Genomic DNA, 18765 nt, shown 5'->3' with positions numbered 1-18765 from the left:
CTACCCGGCCCTCCATACAGTTTTGGAACCCCGATGTGGCCCTCAGGCCAAAAAGTTTGCCCACCCCTGCCTTAGGGCATGTCTACACTTGTCATCTGAAGTGCAAAATGTCCCTTCTTGGTGCAAAAACCGTGGGAGCATCTACACGTTAATGACTTTTTGTGGTGAAACTCAGAAGTTTCACCGCAAAAAGAAAACCACCTTCACAAGAGGCATACAGTTCTTACCGCTGTTCTTTTTACGGTGATGTGAAAGTGAAGACACATTCTTCTTATGTAAACACCTTTTGGCCTCCGGAGGATATCCCACAGTGCCAAAAGCAACCACCCTGGCCAGCACCTCCACTGCTCAGAATGTCTGCCCCTCCCCATGTAAATCCCCGGGAAGTTTGAAACTCCCTTTCCTGTTGCGAGTGCTCATCTGGCCAGGTGAGCATGGCTGCTCCACGTAGCAAACGATCCCCTGCTTCGAGCAATGCCAGGCTACTGAACCTGATCACTGTTTGGGGAGAGGAGGCTGTGTAGCGCCAGCTGCATTCCAGCCGTAGGAATTTCAATACCTATGAGCAGATTGCATGCAGCTTGCAGGAGAAGGGGCATAACAGGGACACCCTGCAGTGCAGAGCAAAGGTGACGGAGCTGAGGAACGCCTACCACAAGGTGAGGGAGGCAAACCGTCAATTTGGAGCTGCACCCCAAAGCTGCTGTTTTTACAGTGAGTTGGATGCAATCCTAAGTGCAACCCCACCTCCATTGCAAAGTGCCCAGTGGATATTTCTGCATGTCTGGAGGCAGGGGAAAGTGGCCCTAGCCAGGAGGAGGAGGCTGAGGAAGCTGTGGAGCCCATTGCTGGAGTGCACTCAAGACCCCTTCTCTGCTCTGGAGCTGTCTAGCCGGTGTGAGCGGCCACTGTCTACTGAGGCAGAGGCAGGAGAACAGAGCTCTGGTAAGTTGCTGTGCTTTGACAATGCATGAAGCAGGTGGAGGGCATAGGAGAGTACTACAGTGGCTGTGTTTTTGTGCTGGGAGCCCTCCGTTCATGCTTGCCCTTTTCAGAATGGGTGTATGCAATAAACCCTCTAACCCGGCGTTCCCTCACCATTGCTGGGCTCTTGTGCACCAGGGGTGCTTGACTTTTGTCACCAAGACAGTGATTTCTTACCAGTGGTGTATTGCAACATACACAGTGATTCCTGTATGTATGTTTCACAGTAATATGTTGCTTTTGTCTCCCCAGAAATGACTGTGGTCATTCCCCAGAAATGACACCCCTCACTGTAGTAGACCGTCTGCGACACATAAGCGGCCAAGATGCACTAAGGCAGCCATGTTTCATGAGGTGATTCTGCACTCCGAAGCAGAGACACATGATAAAAATAAATGGAGAGAAACCATGACAAAGTGGAAAGAGGGAGAGAACAGAGACTGAAAAGAGAATAATGCATTCCATAGGGAAGCCACGGAGAGGCTAATCAGCATTCTGGAGCATCAGATAGACATGCTGCATTTTCTCATTACACTGCCGAGTGACCTGATTCGTGCCCGCCCCCCATTGCAGCAAGTGCAGAATTCGTTCCCATGCACTCCCCAAACTCCCACTGCACATTCTTATAGCCTCGCTGCAAATTTTTCCATTCCTTGACAATCCACACCCCCAGACAGCTTGTCAAATGACAGCTGGAGTTATACACAGCTGTGAGGTATATGGGCCCCCCACCCTGTTCACCACCATCACTGAGGACAGATATATGTACATGTGGTGTTTTCTCTTTTTTTTTTAAATAAAAAGCACAAATTTTTCAAAAGCAAGCTTCATTTGTGTGTTCACATTTCTTTACATGCCATCGCAGCTACAAGTCAACTAGCACTTCATCTTCACTGAAATTACAGACAGAACCGCCATGTAACACAGCAGATGCTGTTAATACTTCCTTTCCCAAGCAGCAAAGTTTAATTATTTTAATTTTCAAACTTTTCCCTCAAGGCATCCTGGATCCTAACTGCCACAGGTTGTGCCCCTCTAATAGCCCTGGTATCTGGCTGCTGAAACTCAGCAGTCAGGCGTTCGGCCTCCACTCTCCACGTATGAGTAAACCTTTCGCCCGTCCCCTCACAAATGTTATGTAAAGTACAGCATGCCGCAATAACCATGGGAATATTTTCCTCACTCCTTTCCAGTCTACTGTACAAACATCTCCAGCGCCTTCAAATGGCCAAATGCACATTCGACAGCCATTCTGCACCTACTCAGCCCATTGTTGAAATGTTCTTTACTGACATCTAGGATTCCAGTGTATGGTTTCATGGGCCCTGGTATCAGTGGGTAAGCTGGGTCTCCCAGGATCACAATGAGCATTTCCACTTCCTTGACGGTGATCTGCTGTTCTGGAAAGAAAGTCCCCAATTGCAGCTTTCTGTACAGGCCAGTGTTTTTAAAAATGCATGCATCATGCACCTTTCCGGACCATCCAGCGTTAATATCTGTGAAATGCCCACGGTGATCCACTAGCACCTGCAAAACCATGGAGAAGTATCCCTTACGATTTATGTACTCAGTGCCAAGGTGGGCCTGGGCAAAAGTAGGGATGTGCGTTCCATCTATCGCCCCACCACAGTTAGGGAAGCCCATTTCTGTAAAGCCATCCAAAATGTTACGCACATTATCAAGAGTCACAGTCTTGCGCAGTAGGATGTGATTAATGGTCTTGCACACTTGAGTTACCATGGCACCAACGGTTGATCTCCCCACTCCAAACTGGTTCACAACCGACTGGTAGCTAGCTCTAGTTGCCAGCTTCCACAATGTGATTGCCACACACTTCTCTACAGTGAGTGCAGCTCTCAGTCTGGTGTCCTTGCGACACTGGTCTGGGGAAAGCTCAGCACACATTTCCATGAAGATGGCCTTCTGCATCCGAAAGTTTTGAAGCCACTAGTCATCATCCCAGACATGCATAACGATATGATCCCACCACTCTGAGCGAGTTTCCCTAGCCCAAAAACGCTGTTCCACAGTGCTCAGCTCTCAGTTAATGCCAAAAGCAACTGAATGTTACTTATTCCATTTCAAGCAGCTCATCAGGCATCTCCGACTGCAGTTCTCTTTGCAAGTTTAAGAACAGCTTCACTGCCACGCACGATGTGCAAGTGAGAGCTATCAGAGTAGTGGAGAGCAGTGCAGGATCCATTCCTGCTTGTAGATGTGGTGGGGAAAGCAGCCAGAGAGCAAGGGGTATTTAAAAATGCCGCGAAAGAAGCAAGGAAATAATGAGGCTGCTGAGACATGAAGCAGTGCATCACGGGGCACTGAGCAGGGACCCAGAATGCCTTGTGCTCACATCCCCGACCCACAAGACCTATTGTCAAAATGGAGAGAGCTGCACTGTGGGATAGCTGCCCTAGAGCGCTGCTCTCATCAGCGATGGAAGTGCTGCTAATGTAAACACTCTGATGCCTGGGGAATTAAGAGAGTACACAAACCAGTGCTTTACTTTCACCGGTTACCTGTCACCAGTGAAATTTACAGCACAAAAACTCTGCAAGTGTAGACATACCCTGAGACTCCCTCAGACAGAGTAAGGAAGACTTACAGCATGTCTATATACAGAATTGCTCTGATTTAACTCAAGCTGAGATGTTATACCGATTTAGTTAAACTGGTACAAAAAGCAGTGGACACACTTATTCTGGTGTGGCTTAAATTGATTAGGGATCAATTTACACACTAAACTGAAATACACAGGGATTTGTACTGATTTAACTAAACAAGTTTAACTAAACTAGTGCAAGCTTGTGTGTAGAGAAGACCACATTTAGCGAAAAGGGGTCAAGCTCCTTGTTATACATCACAGGTGAATTTGACCCGAGATCTCTTCTCTCACAACAAACATCTTAGCCTGTCTAGATGACCAGAAAGGTGATTTAAAAAATCATGTTAGCTCACATAATTTGAACCCCCTCTTAACACCTGGTATAGACACAATTTAACGCCTTTAAAATCATGTTTGCTGCTCCCCACCCCTTGCAAGACTGTAAATTGGCTTCCTGGGAAAGGCAAGCAAATATGACTGGGAAGTTCACATTAAGCATCCAAAGTCACAGGACTGGGTTAAGCTCCAAAGTAGGGATTTCTTTTTGTTTCCATTTCTGCTTAAGTTAATATATTTTGCTTTCTTGTTATAAGCAGAGCTACTTGAGAGAAAGACCTTGCTGATGCTGTCGCTGTGTTTGTTTTCTTGCTGAATTATTCCACCACCTAAGAGCTCTCCCACCTCACAAAGTACTTGGTGTGAAACGGGTGTGCAGGAATCTTTTTCTACTCCCATATTTTGTTTATTTAGAGGATTTCCCTTCAAGACTCAGCAAATGTTGCTTTTCTTCATTCCCAGCTTGACCCGTGAAAGGTGGGATGCTGTCCTTAGTCCCAGCACACACACAAGCGAACGGGGCATCAGCAAAGGATGTGGAGGCCGTGGTCTCTTCAAGCATTAGAACTGGAGAAAAGGATTATCTGTATGGATTAAGTGTGTTGAGCCAATTCTACTTAAAAGGACTATGAAACATTCCCCTTACATGGCACATTAACAGAGAATGCCTTTGTTTGAAGTGTACATTTGGGATCAAGTCTGATCCTTAGCTGTATGTGCACAGATTCCACTGAACACAAATAGGAGCCACGTGTATCTGAGAGCACAATTTAGCTCTCTGTGTTAAACTTGCGTGCTTCCCTATATGATCACAAAAAGGGAATCCCTACTAGGGATGTGGCAAATGCTTTTAATTTTTAATAACTGGATATCATTAATAGCTTTTTTTAATATCTAGACTGCCGCACCACAGGGTATCACTGGAATGCAGTGTGTTCTGGCCACACCCTTCCCTCCCTTTGTGTCAGGGGAGGGTTTGAATTAATTCCTCCATGCTACAAGGATCCCTAGCTACTTATTTAATGCCATTTTAGGATAGTGCAAAGGGGCCATAGCTTAGGACAGTATTTAGCTCTAGCTGTTGTTCCCTGATTAACAGTGGGTGTGAATCTCATCTAGCCAGTGACTTTCTGACCTTGTGGTAATTAGGAAAAGTTTATACAAGGGGTCAGCAACCTATGGCACGCTGCCAAAGGCGGCACGCAAGATGATTTTGAGTGGCACTCACACTGCCTGGGTCCCAGCCACCGGTCCCGGGGGCTCTGCTGCCCACCTGGGGTCCTACCGCTGGCCCCCTGTCACCTGGGGTCCCGTCCACCTGCCCCCACTCAGCCCGCTGCTTGCCACCGGTCCCAGGCGCTCTGCTGCCATCCTGGGGTCCTGGCCGCCGGCCTGGGGCTCTGAAGCCACCCCCAGCTGTGGCCCACTGGCCCCAGCCTGGGGCAGTGAGGGGTGCAGACTGGGGCAAGAGGGGGCGCAGCTCAGCACCCCCACCTTAAAAATTGTTCCAGAGGCACTGTACTGGGATATTTTTAAGTCCTGATTTGCTGCTTACATCACTATCACATCACGTGGAACAGCACATTGCGTTTGACATTGTGTGTGCTGTCTGTCTTGATTTTTTTTCCCCACTGTAAGTTGAGGGATACATTTGTCAAAATGTCAGCTCCTAAGAAAGCAAAGTTAGATGTCCATTCATTTCACTTCACAGCAACACTTGGTGGGTAAGTCGTGGCAAGGTTTTAGTGCACTTTGTAAACTGTTTTGATGCAATCAAGGCCTTTTTGTTGGAAAAAGGACAAAACTACCCCGGACTAGATGATGAGAAATGGCTGTGTAAGCTCATGTTTCTAACTGACATCACCGCTCACCTAAACAAACTCAACCTCCGTCTCCAGGGTGCAGGGCAAACAGTTCTGGATCTTTATGAAACCTGGAAGGCATTTGTTGTAAAACCAGCAGTTTTTTCTCAGGATATTCGAACTTCAACTTTCTGCTACTTCCAACACATAAAAGAGTTATCGACATGTTGCACTGTCAGTGTTGATGAGATTGGAATGTACATGCAAGAACTGGAATCAGAATTTTCTGACAGATTTCAAGATTTCCAGCAATTTGGCCCAATTCTTTCTTTTCTAATTAAACCTGAAAAGTTCAACAAAAGCTATTTGGATTTGTCTGTATTTCAGTGGATGGGTGTTGAAGATTTCGAAATGCAGCTCATTCAGGTAAAAAGCTCAGAACTGTGGGCATCAAAGTTTGGAGATCTGTGGAGTGCACTTGAAGCTACCAAGAGAGATCATGAGGCCTCTATTCTGACCTGCTGGACGTCCCTGCCAATGAAATTGAACTGTTTGAAGAAAATAGCATTTACAATGCTTTCAGCATTGGATCCACATACCTGTGTGAACAGGTATTTTCACACATGAAATCTGTCCTCGGTCCCTCTCAGAGGTGGTTAACAACTGATCACTCAGAAACCTGTGTGCAGCTTAAACTATCCAAATACGTGCCAGACATTGGAAAACTCAGCAGGAAAAAGTAAGAGCAAGGATCACACTAAACTGATAAGATCTGCATTTTAATTTAATTTTAAATGTAGCTTCTTAAACATTTTAAAAACCTTATTTACTTTACATACAACAATAGTTTAGTTATATATTACAGAGAGAGACCTTCTAAAAATGTTAAAATGTATTACTGGCGTGCAAAATCTTAAATTAGAGTGAATAAATGAAGACTTGGCACACCACTTCTGAAAGGTTGCCGACCCCTGGTTTATACTAATGTGATCCCTCCCGCAGATTGCTTCCAGCAATAAACAGGAATACCAGAGCCCTGGAGGTAGCTCAATGGACCTGCAAGGGATGTGCTCTGACTTCTTGGTGGATAGCGTGGCAAGTTCTGGTTTTCTATATGAATTCCATCAGGACTCATAAACTGATAACTTCCCAATCTTTCCTCTTTGGATGTTGAATGTAAGTAATAAACAGTGAATCACCTGGGCAATATGGAAAATGCCTACTGTTCCCCCACAATGGCAATGGGGTAATGTCAGGTGTTCCCACACACCTGCTTGAGGGAGGGAAAAAAGCAAGAATAGCTGAAGATTTTTCACTTGTGTTGACAGGGCCAGAGATGCTGTGCAGCAGAGAGATAGCATGAAGAGCTGCATCTGGCCATGCCTGTTCCTGGGATGCCAGCCTGAACCAAGTAGTTCTGCTGACCCTAGCAAACAGACTTCCCAAGTGTAAGGTCATCTATGGCTTCCTTCTGAACCCACTAGAAGAAGGTATTGGGAGTAGAAAACAAAAGCGACTTGTTGATAGCTCCTGCACCCCTCTTGCTTACCATACAGATTGTTGAGGAAGTGGGGAAGAGGTCTAAGGGGACACTATTGCTGGGACAGAGAGTTTGGCAGAAATCAGTGTCTGAGCAAAAGACTTGCAGGGGAGCTGTCACGCAGTACATGATATCATGACTACAACATCCTACCAAAACTTCTGTGGGGATGGGAGTGTCAGGAACCCAGTTACAATTCCACAGTCTTACCAAAATGACTCTTTAGGATGACAGAAAAGAGGGCATCTATAACCCCAGTTCTCCTTTTGACAATTATAATATTTGGATTACATGAAAGTGGTGTAAGGGGCGTGGGTGTGAAAACTGAAGCTGAAAGTCACCTGTCAAAGACTGAAAGTTTGGCACATTTTCTAAAATAAGTTTCTTTATAAATAGGGCTTCTGGGTTATGGTATAAAGTTTTTAGTTTTGAGTTTATTTTATGCAAACTATGACCCATTTTCAGGCTGATTCATTTTATCTATTCAAAAATCTAATTTCCAAAGCATTTCAGTCCAAATTTTCCTCCCAGTTAAAATTTTCAATTCAGAAAATGTTCTCCCACTTAATACATGTCTACTAAATTAGACAACTTCTCAACAGCATACTTGGGGACATATTCCAACAGAAAAGTTGAAAATTCAAACTAGCTTAAATTCTTTTTAGTGAGAAAAAAAACACCATGAAAAATAGCTTAGAGTAATTTTACCAATTAAAACTTAAGGGCTGGATTTCAGAACCCTTGAGATTATGCAGCACTTACTTAACACAAATAGTGTCATGTGCATAATGTTAATCACATGCAAAAATCTGTGCATAGTAAGGGCCATTGACTTCAAAGAGCCTACTCATGTGAATAAGTGCACACCCACATGATTAAGGGTTGCACAAGCTAGTCCCAAAGTAGGAAACTAATTATAAAGCTGACTGTTTAATTAGCAACAAATGATGCAGGAGGCAGGCAGAATGATAGGAAACAAAACTTTATTAAATATGTTAGGAGGCCCTGCTGGGGCTCTGCACTTTTGTCTGTCTACTCTGGCCCTGGCTGAGCCCCTGGTCCTTCTTCAGCATAGGTCCCTCCTGAAACATGACCCTCTTTCTCCTGTTCTACTCATCATGTTACAGGCACCATTTCCTTCTTTGTCATGTTTAAATTTAATTATTGTATTTAATTATTGATTTTATTTTTCAGTTTATAAAAGTGCCCCTCACTTGGTCTTTGCAGAATAATGTCACCTTGGAAAAAAAACCAACAGGAAGATTTTCAAATTTAGGGTGTGGTCCAGCAAACACATATGTCAGTAACTCCACTCATGTGAGTATTCCCATTGACAAAGGGACTAGTGATCCAATTAAAATTACTCACATAAGCATTTGCAGGATTGGCCTGAAGGCATGCATAATGAAATATATACAATTTCACGTTCCCCATTTTTGCATGCAAATACCTGATGTGCACATGGAAATCAAGTATTTGCATGTACACATGGCCACGTGCGTGCAACTGACTTGTGTTCATACTTTGGATCTTCACTTGCTTAAACTTGATTTAGTTGGGGATTGGTCCTGCTTTGAGCAGGGGGTTGGACTAGATGACCTCCTGAGGTCCCTTTCAACCCTGATATTCAATGATTCTATGAAACTGGCAGTGGGTGACTATGTGTTCTTAAATTTGGAAAAGCAACTTTATTTATTTTAGACAAAAGCTACAATAAGATGGAGTTCAGGATGAGGGTACGTATCAGTAATTTGGAATAAAGACCAGGGTCTATGGTAATCATCCCCAAAATAAACACTGCAAACCTAGGAAATTCAGTTGAAGCTAACCTTAAAAGAAATCTGAACATGCTGAGGTATGAAAATGCAGTTAAGGCAGCCAAACAACCTTAACTTTGCCCTGTGGTGACAATAAAAGAGAAATATGTCTTTGAAAGTCAATTTAATCTAATTTGGAACTGATTTAAAAACCATTTTAATCTAACCTAAAATTAGACTCCTGACTGCAGCCCTAATATTTATCTATCATGATTGCATGGTAATTGCACAGCGTCACTAAAAGGACCATTACATATATATAATTAACAAATTTTTCTTTACCTGTACTATACAAGTGAGTGCAATATACAGCCCATCCCTGTAATGTGCAACATGCTGCTTACCTGTTTATTTATTTGCACTAGTGACTTTTCTTTTCCTGTGTTTATTTGCACCACAGTCATTAGATGCACATGCACCATGCCAGACAGTACTTGCAGAGGGATTCAATGGCACTGTCAGAGGAGGCTCTCCGGAGAAAAGAGGCCTTCTAAACTCAGGCAGAAGTTTGACACCCGGGTGGTATAAAGGAAGAGTAATTCCTACACACTAGTAGACCAGTACACCCCATGAGCACACCTTGAAGTTTTCCTGTGATTTGGCCCATTTTCCTGATGTAAGAATTGGTGGATCTAGTCAGCACACTGATCTGTACCACAATTCATGGCTTTAAGACCAGTGAGCGATTACAGTCTGGACATTATGAGTAGGTCTCGTCTCCCAAGGTGCAGGAGGTTACACTGGTGTTTTTACGTACTCTGTAAAAAGACTGCCTGGCAACTAGGCTGTCAAGATATTTGTCCGTCTGCTTCTATTTTATCTGAACTTTAACGTACATAATTGTCCCTACTTTTCTTCCACCTAGCACAGTTTCTATTAATTCAAGCATGCCCATCACTGTTTCCATTCTTGATTACCATGGGATTGCTTGGTTCATCCTTCCTTTATCCAGCTTCCACTTCTCCAGATATCCTTGTCCAGAGAACGTTTCCTATCCTGTCATTTTATGGGGGAGATTTTCTTTTCACAGGCAAAAATGCAGTTAAGGGCCCAACTCCCTTTGATTTCCAATGAGAGTTGGGTGCCTAGTTCCTTTAGAACTCCTGAAAACCCCACCCATAATTAATAGCAGGTGTACTGTATAAAAATGTGATAAATACCCCGTAAATGTTATGTCAAATACATTAAGATAAAGATTTTGCAATCAATGGGAACTTCCAGGTGCTCAGCACTTCTGAAAAATCAGGCCACTTATAGCTGTAACCTACACATCGAGGAGCCTAATTTAAAGCTCCTATTCTCTTCTAAAATTTTGCCTTAGTCTTTTCTTTAGGCTATCATACAGTGCATGAAGATAGCTTCACTTCAATCTTAATTTTACAAAGTTAAATATATTTCACTCGTCACTATTAATTGCAATTAAATCATGTTGATCTACACTTGTGTGCAGTAAGAAGACCCACAAAGCAAATTAGAACATGTTTTAAGCAAGCACAGAAAATACCTGTAATTCAAGAATGACATCACTATGAGCAGCTGCACTTCAGTATTAGAAATGTAAAGTAACATTAGATCCGTAAAGCATTAGCCCCAATTCACCATTTCATTACACTGAAGTAGTGGGTATAACAAAGTGGAGAATTTGGCCAATATTATTTAATTAATAACTGTTTAGTCTCTACCCTCTATTAGTTTAATACTAGCGAATGCGTGTGTGTGTGTTAAAATTCTATCTTTTCTGTGACTTGCATTACATCACTCGTATATTAACTGTCCCCTGGGGACCCTGCTGGCACTGCTGCTGACCCCAATAGTACTACATTAATGTGCACTAAGGGACTTTTAGCGAGTGCCAGCAGGGTCAGTTAGTGCGCAGATATGGCTCAGTTAGTGCACGTGTACTAGAATTTACACCCCTCTATGCAGACTAATGCACAGCGTAGACAAGCCCCAAGTCTCTGAGTGCACATACAAACATAGCAAACCTGTCTTAGGTGACTACTCAAATACGTTCTTGGAGCCTGGGGAAAACCAGCCTGATAGTACTCACTCCCACGTTGATCGGATGAAGCCTATGCCTTTTCACCTTGAGGACATGGTTGAAAGGCTCCTCTGTTTATGCCGGCTTTTTCCCTAAGTGTGATGGGGAACTACATTAAGTCAGTGTTCTGGAGGGATTTATTAGTCAAAGAGACCACTCTCATTAGCCAACTGCCTGTCTTGAAGAACCATTCAGAACTATTTCCAAATGTAATGAGTACAAGTCTGTTATCTCCATTTTAATAGTGATTACTTAATGGAAGCAGTTTTCTAATAAAAGTGCAGCAGCCCTATACTGAGTATCTGTCAAAATGCTCTACTGTCTCATCATCTATTAGCAAAACACATTCCAGTGAGCGAGTTTACTGAAGAAAGTCTAAAGAGAGGCTACATTCTGAAGTCTATAATGCCAGAGTGCTATTATATATTCTCTTCACTGTGCCTTATTTTAAACAGCCACAACAAACTCCCTTAAATGAAAATAGCAGCTATTTTTGTTGCCAGTTATTCCAGCTAAGAATTGGATTACACATGGAAAATCCCCTTAAGAAAATGCACAAAGTCAGGAATGACAGCAGTCTGGACATACTGCATTCGGTTAGAACACCTGTCCTTTCATACTAGATTTGATTAATCATGTGATAGTTGTTTGCTATTTAGACTCATTCAGGTGAGCAGCTAACACCTAAACATTCTTTGGCCCAAGGACAAGTATAAAGCAATGATGGGTTTACACTCAAAGTTACCACAATGACAGAAGGAACATCTTTTCTGCAAAAAATCATTCCTATGCATTCAAGCAAGTGTATCACAAATAATGCACTTTTAGAAAGTATGTTTTTAATCCAACGCACCTTTTTATGATCCATCAGTGGTTTTCAACTTGCGGTCTGCAGACCCCTGGGTTCAGTTTAGTTTTAGAAAATATAAACTAACCCAAAACTCATTTAGTTTTAGACAATGTAGACTATACATGTAGCAGAGCATTTCAGTGTAAAATCACCAATCCAAATTCATCACTAGTGTAAATAGGTACAACTTTATTGGCTAAAACGGAGTTATGCCTGCTTACATCAGTGGTGAGTTTGACCCATTGTTTTGTCAATATATATGATGGGTGTTAGAGCAAAACAGAGATTGAAAAAAGCCTTTTGTCTTCGTGGGCTGAGTGAAATCTAAGCTCCTGTGAAAAGCTGATATATTTAATACTGGTTAATTTAGGACTCTGAAATTGAAAAATATCTTTGTCTTTACCAGACAGTCTGTCTGAGGTGCGATACTGAAGATGGAAAAAATTTGTGATCAACAATTGAGCTCTACTGTGTTGCCCCTAACTAAACTGGAATAGATAGACATATTTGATAAGATGTGCATTTCTGACATGTACATTTTGGTTAGTTTTGGAGAGGGTACCACACTAAGGGATTTCAATGTTCATCTCTTGTTTTTGCATCCCAGTAAAAGGACTGAGGAAGAATAACAGACCTTATCTCTAGCAAATTCAGAGTGAAATGTAAATAAAATGTGATGTTTTGGCTTCTGGAGCGCAAATTTCAAAAATAAGATACATGTTTTTGTTACTTTATAATCAGCAGCCTTTACAAAATCCAAACAGGCACCAAATACAGTCAGTGTGCCAAAGTTTAAAGAGAAAACATAAAGGTTTGTTGGCTTACTGTATGCAGTGACATACCTCCCGAAATAAGCAGGACTGTACGTTGGGGAGGGAGGAAGATTTGAAATGATTCCCCACAATATAAATTTATGCAATATGTTATTTCAGAAAATATGTACATATATCAGGATCTCATTCTTCCAATACTTCGTTTCTGTCTCAACTGATGTTTACTGTAGCTATTGTCCATAAAGTGGATGTTTTTGCTGCCTGCATAAAGGTTAATGGTAATACCTATATGAAATATAAGTTTATTACATTTGAGGGAATCCTTCAAGTAGTATATAAGGTTTCAAAGCTGTTACGTCAACAATGCAATTCTCACAGATTTACGCCTGCTTAATTGTATTCAATTTTCTCTTTTAAATGTCTATTGTTTACAGTATATTCTATATGGAATGTAGCAACAGCAACACCACTGAATATCTAGAAATGTTAGTACTAGTGATGAGTATACCCCTAGAAGGTTCAGAGGTTTGGTATGGACAAAAATTTGGAACAGGTTCTTGAGAGAGAATTAGTACAACTTCTAGCTAAGCAGACATGGTCCAAGAATCTTCTCCCATGGCATTTTGACAAAGTTTGGTTTTTAAATGATGTTTCAAATCAGTCTTTATTTTATCCAAACCATGATACTCAATAACACTGAGAGATACTATGGATGCTGTTAATCTCCATAAATAGATCTCCTGGGGTAACTCAAAGGTATCATACTATACCTTAAGTATGAAATATCTTAGCTCCCATATTATGAAAATCCTATTGCACAGGAGAAAATAGTACAGATACAGTCTAGAATGGATCAGGGTAGAATCCAGGGACAGAGCATCAGTGATCATCCGGCAGCAGAGCATATAAGCTCACTGCTATCAGTATAGCACCCAAGAAGGAAAGATGCATTCTGGTTCTCTGGTGTCCTCCTTAATTTGCAACATGAACCTAAAAAAGGAACAGGCAATATAGCTTGGAGCAATGTGACTGACCCAGCTGGTGTGACTAGCATGCATGGTGACTGTTCTGGTGGATTTGGGGACAACATAGTTTTAATCCACTATTGAAGTGTTTATTGCAGAGGGACGTACTGGCCGCCACTTCATGCACCCAACATTGGCCTGGCGCGGCGAATCGCAGCCAGTGGGAGCCGGAATCGGCCAAACCTGCGGACACGGCAGGTAAACAAACTGGCCCAGCCCGCCAGGGGCTTTCCTTGAACAAGCGACATCCCAAGTTTGGGAAACACTGAACTACTGCATAATATTTATAGTGAAAAGGTGGATGTACCCTTCCAATAACTTTTGAATAAATAATTATTTAGTCATTAGAGTGGTAGCTCTTCTTATGTTGTTTTCTTATATTAATTAGAGCTCATTTGCAATGTGTTATTTCCTTTCCAGTTTAGAAATGTCTCAACCTGACTGTTTTAGATGTTAGAAGAGAATGAGGTTAAACCTTTCTGGGAAAGAAAGAGAAATGGATTAAAATTTGCTTTAATAATTAAATGTTATATTTTGTTTTTAAAATATGGAAAGATGTGAGATTGACAACCCTGGAGGCTGAAGTCTTCTGAATAAGTATAAGTGTGGAAAGTGGCAGTGAATGTTTCCTTGTATCATCCTGCAAATGAGCCTTAATCCTGGCCTGTAGGGGACTATCAGTCTGAGTGAGAGGGGAAGCGTCATGCTCATTCAATCCTTAGTCACTTTGCTGAGGCTCGTTGTTCGTGTCAGTTGTGGTTTTATTTTTTTCTCATACGTATTTAAATATTTACTATACAAAATTCAAAATATTGGGTGGGATCCTTAAATGGTGTAAATTAGCCTAATCCAGTGACATCCACAGAGCTAGGCCAATTTACATCAGCTGAGAATCTGGCTCCTAGAGTTCAACTGTGCCTGTCCTTATGCTGGTGTATGAGGGGGCAGGGAATGGGAGTCCTTCTTTTAATGGAAGTTGGTCTAAGCCCTTAAAGGGCATAGGGAGACACAGGGAAAGGGCAGGGCCATGGCCTGAACCCCTTCCACACTGGCTAGCAGAGCTCGCTGGGAACGGAAAGGAGCAAGAGCTGAACAAGTAGTAGTGTTAGTGCTGTAGCATGCATTCTCTGAGATTCTAGCTGGGATTCCTCCTGGCATTTCCTAATACAGTTTGCATCTTTCAGTGTGTGTGCTGGATTAAATTACACAATTTACATATAATATTCACTTGTGATAGAAGTAAAGTATATAGCTACAGTTACAGTGAAGCATATTAAATATACTGTATTGCACAACAGCATGTGTATAAATACTGGCCTGTTAGAAATGTTTATTATAATCGTTATTTTAGAACACAGGGCCAAATTCTGTACTCCTGCGCAAAGAGGAGAAAGTGAAATCACAATGGAGCACATCTCAAGAGTATAGTGCTTTGAAGATGGGCTCAAATTCACAGCAGTGGAGAAAACCAGAGGAGGGGCACATCTACTAGTTATATGCATCCTAAGACTGGGGAAAGGATAGTATAAGAGGGAAAAAGAGCATGTTCCATGCAAATAAAGGCATCCTATGCCCAGAGACCAGCTGTGTGTTTACTGGCCTCCCACTCCAACAGATAAACTGGTAGTGCATAACTCTGGAATAAGACAGCATTGCACATGCATCAGCCACCTATATGTTTACCTCAGTCCTGCCTTCCAGCAAAGATAGAAGGCATAAAACAGAACCTGCACTGATGGTGTTATTTGGGATTCACAAAGTCACTAACCATGAAGAAGACAGCAGGGAACAGCCGGGGCTGAACCTGTTCCACCTGCATGTGTGGGAGAGCTTTCTGTGCCGCCTAGTTCTTTTCATCATCTGAACCGCCACTGTGAAGAGGACTTAGGGATGTGCCTTCTCATCTCCAGCAGATACTGACATCTCAGGGTCTGGCAGAGCAATGTCAGAACATTATTGAGTCTAAATTAGTGCAAACCACTACACCTCAATTTCATTTATATGCAATTTTGTTCCCAACTAGTGAAAACATGTCCCACTATGATTAGAATAAAACTTCATTCATTAATAAGGACTCCCTAACTTTACGTGTTTTTCTTTAAATTAATCCATGATATTTAGGTTTTCTTATTTGCCCCAAAATTCTGACGTTTAATGACTTGAAAGAAAAACATTTCATTCCTAAATCAGTCTTTCAGTTACTTGCAAATCAGGGAATGTATCCAAATGTATCCACACCCACATCAATAGTCCTGCATTACTCTCTGAATCTCCTATCTCAATCACACTCCTAATTTACGTTTTCTATCACTGCATTGCTACGTATTTTGAGGTGGAGCTGACATCAATTTACATTATAACATCGCCAGAAAACATCGCCAAACTCATCCATTTTATTCTCACCCACAACAACTTCACATTTAACAATAAACCCTTTGTCCAAACCATGGGAACAGCCAGAAGTACTAGGATGGTTCCCCAATATGCCATCCTCTTCATGGGCCACCTCAAGGAAGAATTTCTGGAAAAATGCACCATCAACCACTGTTATACGCGAGATACATTGATGATATTTTCATCCTCTGTACAGGCAACCTAAACTCCCTCCTAGATTTCCACCACAACTTAAACCACCACCACCCAGCCATCAAACTCCCACCCCAGCATCAACTTTCTGGACACCACAATTATCTTGAATAATGGAACAATGCAGACAGCTTTATTCAATAAACCCACCAAACATGGCACTTACCTCCACAGTTCCAGCAACCCCCCCAGACACACCAAGAAATCTCTTATCTACAGCTAGGTACTCAGATACCACAGAACTGGTGCCGAAGAGAGTGTCCAGGATAACAACTAAATGCACTCAGCTGCAGAAAAGCCACCTTCACAAATACAAAACCCAAAACTACTGACCACACCCCCTTAGCTGTCACCTCCCACACCACACTGGAATCCATATGGTAACAAACAACTGTAACCCATACTTGATGGGGACCACATCCTAAAAGAAATCTTTCCCCCATCTTCTGGCCTTCAAACAAGCCCCCAACTTTGTTAAGCTCATCATCAGAAGCAAGCTCCCCACCCAGCCGGGACATACCAACTCAAAGCAGGATCAGACCCTGCCTAAACAACAGATGCAAAACCTGTAAACATATCTCCATGCCTACGATGACCAATAGCCCCCACATCACACCTTTCAAGATTCCTGGGTCCTACACACATTTATCATACCCCATGCCCCTGTAACAACTATGCAGGTGAAACCAGACAATCACTATGCTCTCGAACTCATACGGAAAAATGATAAAAGACAAAAACCACAGGCAAACATTTTTCACAAAGTGATCGCTTCATATCTGATCTTTCAATACTTGTCCTCAAACGAAACTTGCACAACACCTTCAAAAGGCAACCCTGGGAATTTACATTCATAGCTCTCCTAGACACCAAAAACCATGGCCTTAACAGGAACACTGGTTTTATAGCTCTTTACAACAATTTGTAACACACCACACTGCCTGCTACTCTTATTTGCCCACTTCAAACCCTTTCTGTATAACAATCTAGCCCCCACTGCCAACTTCATTTCAAATGTCCAACTCAAATGTGTTATCCCTTCTGCTTAACAAGCTGTCCCAATGTGTATTTAGTGCAGATACTCCACTACCTTCCCCAGACCTGAAGAAAAGCTTCTGTGTAGCTTGAAAACTTGGACCTTCTGTGACAGGTTGCCCACCCCCACTCTGGGGTGCCATCTGATATACTGGGATACCACTGAGCCCGCCTGTTCCACAAACCTGGGCTCCCTTACACTGTCCTGCTGAGCCAGGCCCTCAAGCCTCCTGCAGCACACACACAGGTAGGGCCACACTCAGCTGAAGAAAGACACAGACACTGAAATCAGCTCTGCATGCGAAGACTCAGCTAAGGAATTGCCCAGCACTGAAGTGCACATCCCCTTTGGGGTGCAAATCCAGAACTGTATTGTCTTGTGCTGCACAGAGAACTGTACAGTGTAAACTCATGAAATTCGCCCCCTCTGTCAATGTGGAGGAAGATATACACAGCTTTCCCCTGGACGAGTTATGAATTCCACAAACTGGTTTTTAGAGAGAACAAAAACAGATGTATTAACTACAAAAGATATATTTTAAATGATTATAAGGGATAGCAAACAGATCAAAGCAGATTACTGAGCAAATAAAAGAAACACGCAAACTAAGCTTAATACACTAAAGAAACTGGTTACAAGTAGTAATTTTTCATCCTAAGTGTTGTTTTTAGCAGATTGCAGTGGTTCTTGAAGACAGGCTGCTCTTGCTTGTAGCTTAAAACTCCAGACAATCACTAAAACTGGGCAGAGATTCAGTGAAGAATGAACCCCAATCATCTCACTTCCCTGTCTTAAATAGAATTTACATACGGCGGGAATCCTTTGTTTTTCATTGTGGTTCCCCCCTTCCCCAAGTGGAAAAATACTGGTATTCTATCATGGAGTCCAGTACCAGGTGATTTGATCACATGACCCTGCAGTGTCAAAGCAGACATGAGTCAAAGGCTGTTTGTAGCACCCCAGGAAGCTTCTCAGGAAGGTGGGAGATTAGCATCTTCAAAGACATACTGTCCTCCCTAATGGTTCATTGACTTGTCCCCAGCTAACCAGCCAGACTGACTGTATTTTGTCTGGTCGGTGTTCCCTACGTGCAACACTTTTGTAGTACAGATGTATAATCAATATTCCTAACTTTATATACAAAAATGATACATGCATACAAATAGGATAATAATATTCAGTAAATCATAACCTTTCCAATGATACCTCACAAGACCCATCTTGCATAAAATATATTTTAAGATATGCTATAATAATATTATAACAATATTTCTATGAAGTATATGGGGCATAGTGTCGCACCTTCCAGCAACAGAAGTTCATCCAAAAAAAATTTTACCTCACCTACCTTGTCTTTATCAAATTTATAA

The 18765-nt window shown here is 42.2% G+C and overlaps 1 protein-coding gene across 6 annotated transcripts in view; it reads right to left on the bottom strand.

The window, feature by feature from the left end:
* COL4A4 (collagen type IV alpha 4 chain) overlaps window positions 1–18765 on the bottom strand; it is a 133423-nt gene that overhangs the window by 104564 nt on the left and 10094 nt on the right. The window lies entirely within an intron of this gene.

The sequence above is a fragment of the Chelonia mydas genome, chromosome 9, assembly GCF_015237465.2.
Source record: "Chelonia mydas isolate rCheMyd1 chromosome 9, rCheMyd1.pri.v2, whole genome shotgun sequence".
In the NCBI taxonomy this organism is placed as follows: Eukaryota; Metazoa; Chordata; order Testudines; family Cheloniidae; genus Chelonia; species Chelonia mydas.
The sequence above is the reverse complement of the archived record's forward strand: the minus strand, read 5'-3'. Positions and strand labels throughout refer to the sequence as shown.